Raw genomic sequence first — 10,644 nt, forward strand, 5'->3', positions numbered from 1 at the left:
CTGACGTGTGTCTGGTGGAATAGCGGACCATGATGGTGATAGGTGACTGTGACACTGACGTGTGTCTGGTGAATAGCTGACCGTGATGGTGATAGGTGACCGTGACACTGACGTGTATTTAGTGGAATAGCAGACTGAGATGGTGACAGGAGAAAGCTATACTGTCCGCCTTCTCGGGAACATCTGTAGAGCATGTTTGGCTCATATTTCTCTTAATGCACGTTGGAACCACACCATGCTGTTCTCCCTAACCCTACCTGACCGCACAGTGCCAGGCACACATGACTTAGTCAGTAAAACATTGAAGTAAAAAAATTACCATTTTAAGCGTACAGTTTGGTGACATTTGGCACAGCCACAATGTTGTGCGAATACAACTATCTAATTCCAGGACATTTGCTTCGCCCCCAAAGGAAACCCCAAGCTCATTAACCATCACTCCCCTGTCCCCATTTCATCTGCCCCAGCAACATGAATCTCCCTTTGGTTTTTATGGATTGGCTTATTCTAAACATTTCATAAAAATGAATTCATGCAATGTGTGGCCTTTTGTGTCTGGCTTCTTTCATCAGCCTAATGTTTTCAAGGTCCATTCACGTTGCAGATGAATCAGTACTTCATTCCTTTTTTCATTTTTCATTTTTTTCATTTTTCATTTTGTTTTTGCAGAGACAGGAGTCTCGCTGTGCTGCCCAGTGACCTGGCCTCAAGCAATCCTCCCACCTTGGCCTCCCAAGGTGCTGGGATTACAGATGTGAGCCACCCCACCCGGCCTAACTTTTTTAATTTTAATTTTAATTTTTTAACTAGGAGGCGAAACAATTGTATTTTGCATTGTCTTTAAAACCACAAAGATACCTATACAAACAGTACAGATACATACACATTTTAGAAAATGATTATACAGACGCTCTCCAAGAAAAATATATTCCATGATCTGGTTTCAGTGAGGTTGCTTGGAAAAAACTCACCTCTGGACTGATTCCTAAAACATAGCTTTCCACTGCTCTGCAACTTTGGGTTCAAAGTATTTATTATTGTCATCAATATGTGGCACCTGCCTTCTTACATATTTGATAGTGCATATATAGGCTGGCTCATCACCTAACGTTCCATGGGTTTGTCCTCCGCTTCTGCAGGTTCATCAGCAGATTGAGCAGCTGTGCCTTGCGCTGTGGACTTTCTTCAAGGCCTTCCAGGAATGGAGACACATGATCGTCATCATGGATTGTAAACTCCAAGTCCTTACCAACAGTTCCAATGGAAACATTCTTTGTAGTTAGGTTCTGTTCTGCAGGAAGTGTCTCTTTTATTTTTTCGAGACGGAGTCTCTCTCTGTCACCCAGGCTGGAGTGCAATGGCACAATCTCAGCTCACTACAACCTCTGCCTCCCAGGTTCAAGCAATTCTCCTGCTTCAGCACCCCTTAGTAGCCGGCATTACAGGTGTGCACCACCATGTCCAGCTAATTTTTTTTGTACTTTTAGTAGAGAACGGTATCACCGTGTTGGCCAGGCTGGTCTCAAGCTCCTGACTTCAGGAGATCCACCTGCTTCGTCCTCCCAAAGTGCTGGGATTACAAGCATGAGCCACCAAGCCCAGCCAGAAGTGTCTCTCTTAAGTCACGCAGACCATGCTTAGCCAGTTCCTTTAAATTGCACTCCATAAAATCAGACATATGTCTCTCCAAGTAAGTACGAGCTGATTGCGAACAGGCTCCAATGGACATAGCTCTGCAGTCAAAATAGTTACCAGATAGACAGGTCTGCAAAACATGAGGGCCCATATCATCATAACCAGCAATAAGCAGCCCAACACCGGATGATCTCTGGCTGTATCGATGTGTTGGTGTCTGGGTCTTGCTTTCAATTAGAGATAGAAGATGAGACACAGGGAGTGGTCTATCAATACAAGTCGGGAATCCAAATACTCCTGGTGCATAAAATTATATAACAGTTAGCCCAGGCCGGCCTTGAACTCTCAAGCTCAAGTAATCCACCTGCCCCGGCTTCCCAAAGTGCTGGGTGTACAGGCACGAGCCACCGAGCCTGGCCCAGTTCTACTTTTAATACACTCCAGATGCCTCCTTTGAATCCTTTCTGAAATTGATATGTAACAAAATTCAGTCATGTGCACAAATACCTTTTCTTCATTTTGATAGTTGTACTGTATTGACATTGTCAGAGCACACAGCTGTGACATCATGACGTCACTCTCGCTCTTACAGGCATTGGTCTTAATTCTGCACAGACATGTATATTTAATGCTAACCAGCAGCCTTTGCTGTCTCTCCAGTCATTCAGATTGTCTGAACAGCAACATGGGATTAGCCATTTGGGGTTAATTTTCATACATGTTGTGCCATTTCAATACCTAATTTCAGTCTTTTTCCATTTCAAAAAAAACTTCTCAAAATATAGTTGTTTTTTTTTTTTTTTGAGATGGAGTCTCTCTCTGTCCCCAGGCTGGAGTGCAGTGGGTGATCTCTGCTCACTGCAACCCCTGCCTCCCAGATTCAAGCGATTCTCCTGCCTCAGTCTCCTGAATAGCTGGGATTAGGGGCACACACAACCATGCCTGGCTAAGTTTTGCATTTTTTTTTTAGTTGAGATGGGGTTTCTCTATGTTGGCCAGGCTGGTCTTGAACTCCTGACCTCAAGGGATCCACCTGCCTTGGCCTCCCAAAGCGCTGGAATTACAGGCTTGAGTCACTGCACCAGGCCCAAATATACATTTTACTATTATTTTGCATTACTTCCTTGGTTTTCCTCTTCAGCAACTCCTATTAAATTTATACTAATAGATCTTCTTTTCTGATCTTCTATAGTTATTCCTCATTTTGAATTCGTTTCATCTTATCATTTATTTTTAAATTCGATTTTATGGAGGGATCATTGAAGCATGCTAAACACAGATATTGATGGTGTAACCTTTGTTTTTGGGGTGCACGTAGAGTTTCACATCCACGACACTCCAGGTAGCAGCTACTTCTATGACCCCCAAACGTTTCCTGTGCCCCCCTATATCCGTCCCTACCTCCACCCGTCCCCAGGATGTGCTATCTTACCTCTTTCTCATCCCCAGGATCTGGTTTCTGTCATTATATGCTAGTTTTCATGTTCCAGAAATTTATACAAATAGAATCATACAGCATATGCTATTTTTCTTTTCTCTTCCTCTTCTTCTACTTCTTCTTCCTCTTCTTCTTCTTCCTCTTATTCTTCCTCCTCCTCCTCTTCTTCTTCTTCCTCTTCTTCTTCTTCCTCTCCTCCTCCTCCTCTTCTTCTTCCTCTCCTCCTCCTCCTCCTCTTCTTCCTCTCCTCCTCCTCTTCTTCTTCTTCCTCCTCTTCTTCTTCCTCTCCTCCTCTTCCTCCTCTTCTTCTTCCTCTCCTCCTCTTCCTCCTCTTCTTCTTCTTCTGCTTCTTCTTCTTCTTTTCTTCTTCTTCTTTTTTTTTATTTTGGAGACAGAGGCTCACTATCACCCAGTCTGGAGAGCAGTGGCGTGATCTTAGCTCACTGCAACCTCCCCCTCCGGGGTTCAAGCCATTCTCCTGCCTCAGCCTCCAGAGTAGCTGGGATTACAGGTGCCCACCACCACGACTGGCTAATTTTTGTATTTTTAGTACAGACAGCATTCCGCCATGTTGGCCAGACTGGTCTCAAATTCCCCACCTCAGACGATCTGCCCGCCTCTGCCTCCCAAAGTGCTGGGATTACAGGCATGAGCCACCGCACCCAGTTAAGTATATGCTATTATTCTTTCCGGCTTCTTTCACTCTGTGTAGTTCTGAGATTCAGCTATGCTATCACTTGTGTTGGCAGCTTGTTTTTTAATTGCTGAATAATATCCCAGTGTATGGATACCTCACCCTTCCTTTATCCAGGAAGTCCCCGTCCACTTCATTTGATGGCCATTTCAGTTTTTCCCAGTTTTTGGCTATTAAAATACGGCTGTGAGGAATATTTGTTTACCAGTCCTTATGTGGGCGTATGTTTATTTTCCTCTGGAACAAGTCTGAAATGACTGGGTCATATGGTAGTGTATGTTTACTGTTTTAAGAAAGAGTGTCCTAGTCCGGGTGCGGTGGCTCACACCTGTAACCCCAGCACTTTGGGAGGCTGAGGCGGGTGGATCATGAGGTCAGGAGTTCAAGAATAGCCTGGCCAATATGGTGAAACCCCGTGTCTACTAAAAATACAAAAATTAGCTGGGTGTGGTGGCTCACATTTGTAGTCCCAGCTACTTGGAAAGCTGAGGCAGGAGAATCGCCTGAACCCGGGAGGTGGAGGTTGTGGTGAGCTGAGACTACACCATTGCACTCCAGCCTGGGCAACAAGAGCGAAAGTCCGCCAAAAAGAAAGAAAGAAAGAAAGAGAGAAAGATAGATGGATAAAGAGAGAGAGAGAAAGTCAGTTCTATTTTTTTCTATTGCCACCAGCAGTGTGTGACAGTGCCTCTTGTTACCAGCTGTGTGATGGTGTCTGTCCCCATGGTGGTTTTAATTTGTATTTCCCTGATGATGGCGGGGAACATTTTTTCTTTTTCTTATTTTTTATTGTTTTTGAGATGAGTGTTGCTCTGTCACCTGGGCTAGAGTGCAGTGATGGGATCTCAGCTCACTGCAACCTCTGCCTCCCAGGTTGAAGCGATTCTGCTGCCTAAGCCTCCCAAGTAGCTGGGATTACAGGTGCCTGCCACCATGCCCAGCTAATTTTGTATTTTTAGTAGAGATAGGGTTTCACCATGTTGGCCAGGCTGGTTTCGAACTCCTGACCTTAAGTGATCATCCTGCCTTGGTCTCCCAAAGTGCTGGGATTACAGGTGTGAGCCACTGCACCCAGCCAGAGCAAGATATTTTAATTTTGATGAAGTCTAGTTAATTTTTTTCTCTTGCGGTTTATACCATATCGCTAAGATTTTCTTCCCATCCTAGAGACTCATAATTTTGGATCTTACATATGTTTCTGTGATATGTTTTGGATTAAACTTGTGTATGTCGTGAGGCGTTAAGAGTCATTTTTTCCCCCACATGAGTATCCAGTTGATACAGCACCATTCGTTGAAAAGAATTTTCTTTCTGTGTTAAATTACCTGGACAGCTTATTGAAAATCAGTTGACGAAATATGTGTGGGTCTGTTCCTAAGCTTGTGAATTCTGTTTCATTGATGTCTGTGTCTATCTTTCTGACAAAGTGTTTTGATTTACGTAGTTGTTGTTGATGACGTTTGTTTGTTTGAGATGGGGTCTTATTTTGCCTCCCAGGCTTGGGTGCAGTGGCACAATCTTGGCTCACTGCAGTCTTGATCTTGCAGGCCCAAGTGATCCTCCCATGTCAGCCTCCCAGGTAGCTGGGACTACAGATGTGCGCCGCCACACCCAGCTAATTTTTGTATTTTTTGGCCTCCCAAAGTGCTGGGATTACGCGTGTGAGCCACCACACCTGGCCTTGATTTATGTAATTTTAAGTCTTGAAGTCAGGTGGGTTAAGTATTTCAGCTTTTTTTTTAATGACTGATTTGGTTGGACATGGTGGATCATGCCTGTAACCCCAGCAACTCAGGAAGCTGAGGTGGGAGGACTTCTTGAGGCCAGGAGTTTGAGACCAGCCTGGGTAACATAGGGAGACCCCACCTCTAGTAAAATAATTAAAAATATGGTCAATGCGGTGGCTCACGCCTGTAATCCCATCACTTTGGGAGGCCAGCGTGGACAGATCACTTGAGCTCACAAGTTTGAGACCAGCCTGGGTGACACGGTGAAACCCTGTCTCTACAAAAAAAATACAAAAACTAACCAGGCATGGTCGTGGGCACCTGTATTCCCAGCTACTTGGGAGGCTGAGGTGGGAGAACATGAGCCTGGGAGGCGGAGGTTGCAGTGAGCTGAGGTGGTGCCACCGCACTCCAGCCTGGGCGACAGAGCCAGATCTTGTCTCGAAAATAAACACATAAACAAACAAACAAACAAACAAACGTGATGGATTTGAGTCCCACCCCTAGATCTTATTAAACCTTAATTCCTGCCTTACTCCAAATACAACCACACTGGGAGTTAAGGCTCCAGCATAGAATCTTGGTGACAGAGACCTTCAGTGCGTAACAGCTGCATGGGAGGTACAGACGCCCCAGCCCCGCAGGGCTCCCTGGACTGCTCACAGCTGCCTCTCACTTTGCTCTTTGACTCCATGGAGAGCTTGCTGACTTGTTCGGGTTCTGCTTTCAGGAACTGCAGACACCCTGTTGCCTATTTATGCCTTCCCTACCAAGATACTGGTGCTGAAAATTCCACCTGCAAAATATCATTGCCAAAACATTGAATCCATCTTTTAAACTACAAATTCATAGGAATATAGGATCCAAAGGATTAGGTTAAATTATACTACACAAAATCAGCAAAGTCCAGAATGCGCACAACTCAATCGAACAGTGATTTCCTTCTAGAAAAACTACAGTGAAGAGCAAGGGGTGGCATTGTAAAACTGTGGCTTCAAAGGGACTTGAGAGCCTCGTGAATTGAAAGCCGTCTCTGGATCTAGTTTGGATCTTGATTTTAACAGAGAAGGAAAATATTTGCTAGATAAATAAATTTGAGGACTCTATATTTGATGATTCTAGGAATTGTTAATTTTTTGTGTGCTAATAATTTTTTTAAAGGTCTACTTTGGTATATGTATGAAAATGTCTGTAATAAAAAAACTCATTGACCAGCCCGAGCAACGTGGTGAGACCCAGTCTTTGCAAAAAATACAAAAATTAGCTTGGCACGGTTGCGTGTGCCTATAGTCCGAGCTACTCAGGAGGCTGAGGTGGGAGGACCGCCTGAGCCCAGGAGGCAGAGGTTGCAGTGAGCTATACTTGCGCCGAGTGACAGAATGAGACCCTGTCTCAAAACAAATAAACAAATAAAAACAACAGCAACAACAAAACGTTTCACAGGAGTCAATGGTAATTAATAGGTCTACCGTTTTATCTATTAATCAATGACCGTGACCATTGAAGATTAATAGACCCACTGTTTCATCTATTCATCAGTTATTGTGATGTGCTACTTGGCTTACCCTATCACACCTGCACCTGTCAGGTGTGACCATCTTGTGCAGAATGGCTTCTCTTCATCAACCATTTGGCGATCCTACAATGCAGTTCATATAGAACACACAGAATTAAGACTTGAAGTTTTTCCTTATCAATTTTCTGGATACTGATTTGGTGCCCTGGCCACTTCCAGAAGCAGCTGATGAGTATTTCCCTTTTCAGTCTCATTATGTGCTCAGAGTCTTTTATATACTTGGTGTGTTTCCACATGTTGCAATCATTCTTTTCTTTTGAGATGGAGCCTCACTCTGTTGCCCAGTGGCAGCATCTCGGCTCCCTGCAACCTCCGTCTCCCAGGCTCAAGTGATTCTCATGCCTCAGCCTCCCAAATAGCTGGAATTACAGGCATGCATCACCACGCCCAGCTATTTTTTTTGTATTTTTAGTGGAGACGGTGTTTCACCGTGTTGGACAGCTGGTCTTGAACTCCTGACCTTAAGTGATCCACCCGCCTCGGCCTCCCAAAGTGCTGGCATTGCAGGTGTGAGCCACTGCTCCCGGCCAATTAAACCTCTTTTCTTTATAAATTACCCAGTCTTGGATATTTCTTCATAGCAGCGTGAGAATGGACAAATACAAAGTCTTGTGCACTTATAATTTCATATCGTTGTGCTAGAGCATTTTTGTAGCAGGAGTGAGATGGGGGTCAAAGGGTAAAGGCGTATTTAATTTGGCTAAATATTGCCCAATTCTTCCCTTTAGGGGTCATAACCATTTTCATTCCCACCAGCAACATATTCTGTTTTGGCCAAGATAACTTTTAAAAATTTATACAACTTAAAACTTTTCAGGACCAGGTGGAATAACTCATGCCTGTAATTCCAGCACTTTGGGAGACTGAAGTGGAAAGATCTCTTGAGGCCAGGAGTTTGAGGCTGGCCTGGGCAACATAGCAAGGCCTTGTCCCTAAAAAAAAAAAAAAAAAATTCTCATGAAAGCATTGATTTCCATTTTCTCTTGAGGAATGAGATGATCTGGTCACGCCCATTTCCATGTGGAGGGACAGAGTTCAGCAGATCACAAGACTCTGGCTTCTGGAAAATGTGGGCTTGCTTGCTCACACTTGGTGTAAACGCCAGTTTATGGGTGTTTCAATTTGTGAGTTCTTGTTATAAGTTGCACTTTGCCATTTACCTGTGAATGAGACACTCGTATCTCTGCTCTAACGTTGCTTACGTGTGTGTGCATGTGCATGCGTGTATGTGTGTGCGTCTGTCTATAGAGGGGGCTGAGCACACTTTATAACATGTTTATATAATGTAGAAATTGTTAGCCTGGGCAACATGGTGAAACCATGCCTCTACTCAAAATACCAAAATTAGCCAGGCATGATGGTGCTCACCTCTAATCCCAGCTACTTAGGAGGCTGAGGTGGGAGGATGGCTTGAGCCCTGGAGGTTGAGGCTGCAGTGAGCTGTGATCACAACACTGCACTTTAGCCTGGGCGACAGAGTAAGACGCTGTCTCAAAAACAAAAATAAATAAGTAAACTATTGTTTAAATTTGTAATGCTTTCCCCAGAATTTTATAAATTATTTGCATTGTAGAAAGATTGAGTTGAGTTTGAAATAGCGGGAGTACTTGCCCTGCATCTTAATGAGGCCAGCATGGAGGGAAAAGCGAGAGTGTGTGTTCTGTGGCCTGACCTTCGAGGCTGAGGGCACCTGGGGTTTTGTGTCTACCAACCGAGGATCACTGCAGGGGCTGAGGAGGGTGGGGATGACGCGACTCCTCAGAGGCAACGTCGCTGCTGAGACGTTGAGAAAGGTGGAAACTGGGCTGGCTGGGGAGTCTTCTACAATTAAATCACCCAATATTTAATCCTATTACATTGTCACAGTGCTCTAGTTTAATAAAGCCCCTTAATATATGTCATAGGAGGGCCTTGTTATCCGAAGATAATTGGTATTAAAAGTAGTCACTTGAAAAGCATCCACTTAACACAGGACAGGAATCTCAGAGTGACAACGTGACAAGTTTTGTATCTGATGCTATGGATTTTATAATTGAAATGATATGCTGATTCTTGGAACAAAGCAAAAAACGAACTGTGTTCATTTGGGAGGAACGTCATTTGTATGGTAGAGTTAGTTCAGTTTTCAATTCATACTTGATTTTCACAGCATAATCAGAACAGATTTGTATGAAAATATTTCAGGGCTTCATCAGTCTCCTGGAGTGCCTTCTTTCATGTTCAGTCCTCAGAATATTCTCTTATGGACAGCGATTGTCCTCAGGGACATTTGGGCAATTCTCCCAAGGGACCCTCGGTTGTTTTCTTTTCTTTATTTTTTTTTTCCATTTATTTATTTTATTGCATTTTAGGTTTTGGGGCACATGTGAAGAACATGCAGGATTGTTGCATAGGTACACACACGGCAGTGTGATTTGCTGCCTTCCTCCCCATCACCTACCTCTGGCATTTCTCCCCTTGCTATCTCTCCCCAACTCACCACCCCTCACTGTCCCTCCCCTATTTCCCCCCAACAGACCCCAGTGTGTGATGCTCCCCTCCCTGTGTCCATGTGTTCTCATTGTTCAACACCCGCCTATGAGTGAGAATACGCGGTGTTTGATCTTCTGCTCTTCTGTCAGTTTGCTGAGAATGATGATTTCCAGGTTCATCCATGTCCCTACAAAGGACACAAACTCATCGTTTTTGATGGCTGCATAATATTCCATGGTGTATATGTGCCACATTTTCCCTGTCCGGTCTATCATCAATGGACATTTGGGTTGGTTCCAGGTCTTTGCTATTGTAAACAGTGCTGCAATGAACATTCGTGTACACGTGTCCTTATAGTAGAACGATGTATAATCCTTTGGATATATACCCAGTCATGGGATTGCTGGATCAAATGGAATTTCTATTTCTAGGTCCTTGAGGAATCGCCACACTGTCTTCCACAATGGTTGAACTAATTTACACTCCCACCAACAGTGCAAAAGTGTTCCTATTTCTCCACATCCTCTCCAGCATCTGTTGTCTCCAGATTTTTTAATGATCGCCATTCTAACTGGTGTGAGATGGTATCTCAATGTTGTTTTGATTTGCATTTCTCTAATGACCAGTGATGATGAGCATTTTTTCATATGTTTGTTGGCCTCATGTATGTCTTCTTTTGTAAAGTATCTGTTCATATCCTTTGCCCACTTTTGAATGGGCATGTTTTTTTCTTGTAAATCTGTTTTAGTTCTTTGTAAATTCTGGATATCAGCCCTTTGTCAGTTGGGTAAACTGCAAAAATTGTTTCCCATTCTGTTGGTTGCCGATTCACTCTAATGATTGTTTCTTTTGCCGTGCAGAAGCTGTGGAGTTTGATTAGGTCCCATTTGTTTATTTTGGCTTTTGTTGCCAATGCTTTTGGTGTTTTGGTCATGAAGTTCTTGCCTATGCCTATGTCTTGAATGGTTTTGCCTAGATTTTCTTCTAGGGTTTTTATGGTGTTAGGTCTTATGTTTAAGTCTTTAATCCATCTGGAGTTAATTTTAGTGTAAGGTGTCAAGAAGGGGTCCAGTTTTTTTTGGGACACGGTCTCACTCTGATG

Source organism: Sapajus apella, unplaced genomic scaffold (genome assembly GCF_009761245.1).
Source record: "Sapajus apella isolate SASKATOON/1434 unplaced genomic scaffold, GSC_monkey_1.0 scaffold2, whole genome shotgun sequence".
Classification (NCBI taxonomy): Eukaryota; Metazoa; Chordata; class Mammalia; order Primates; family Cebidae; genus Sapajus; species Sapajus apella.